We start from the raw sequence: 1,070 nt of genomic DNA on the forward strand, positions 1-1,070 counted from the left end.
ACAAAAAAGTTACCTCCTTTTTCATTGTAACGCTTTTCATCGTGAGATTTCCGTATAATTGTGAGTTTCTACTTTGAATTATTTTCTTATAATATTGTGAGTGGAGTGCCTAATCTTCAATGGAGTAATAAGCGCAGGCAGAAATTATATAAACCGTATAAAGTAAATTTGTCGGGCTGCGTCGTTTGAAGGGGATTAAGTTTCTTTGACCTGCAAAGTGGATTAACCAAAATGGTAAGAATACGTTACTGCTATTATTAGGTCTATCGGAAATTTCTACTCGTTCCCCTTGCAACAAGTTTCAACAAGGTATACGCAGACATATTTTATCACTGAATGTAAGTACATGTTGACCCAGAAAATGAACTAGAATGAAGATCAAGGGAGACGCGGTCGTGTACCGATGAAGATGCTTTAAGCCGAGGCATTTTGTACGAATTCTAACACAGAACGATTGCTACAAAAGCACGTAAAAATTTATTGAAAGTATTTGGCGAAAGTACACTTTCCCATAGGACATGCAGAAGATGATCCGAAAAATTTCAAATAAGTGATTTCGGTCTTTCTGATAAGTCATGCTCTGGGTGACCGTCTTTGATCGACGATAATGCCGAACACCGCAGATTCCCAAAACGATTGATTCAGCTCAATAAACCATTTTGTATCATATTCGGACACTAGGATTTTGTTTTATTCTGAGAACGGATAGAAATTTCTGGTAGTCGTATTAGTATTCTGATCTCTAAAGTGAAAAACGCTTCTCCCAAATCCCAAACGTTTTGTTTTGATATTGTCAATGTTTTCTTCACTTCTTGTTTAGACAGTTTTTACTCACTTCACGCCGGTTTTAATTCACTTCACAATTTTACTTATTCCAGGGACGTTTTCCAACACAATGAAATTTCATTGAAAACCTGGATTTCCAAATCATCTTTCACTTTTCATTACTCGTTTTTCAAAAAAATATTATTAATTTTTCATTCTCTTGCACTGCCTTTTGAATACGTTTCTCACTTCAAAAGTTAGATTTTTAAGCCAAACTTCGACCCGATATTTTTACCCATAGAAAA

General features: G+C 35.3%; 1 protein-coding gene across 2 annotated transcripts in view; it reads right to left on the reverse strand.

The window, feature by feature from the left end:
- The window catches only part of LOC119641331 (trehalase), a 46,481-nt gene that overhangs the window by 44,416 nt on the left and 995 nt on the right, over window positions 1-1,070 (reverse strand). The gene's annotated exons all lie outside the window — the stretch shown is intronic.

The sequence above is a fragment of the Glossina fuscipes genome, unplaced genomic scaffold (genome assembly GCF_014805625.2).
Source record: "Glossina fuscipes isolate IAEA_lab_2018 unplaced genomic scaffold, Yale_Gfus_2 147, whole genome shotgun sequence".
Taxonomy (NCBI): domain Eukaryota; kingdom Metazoa; phylum Arthropoda; class Insecta; order Diptera; family Glossinidae; genus Glossina; species Glossina fuscipes.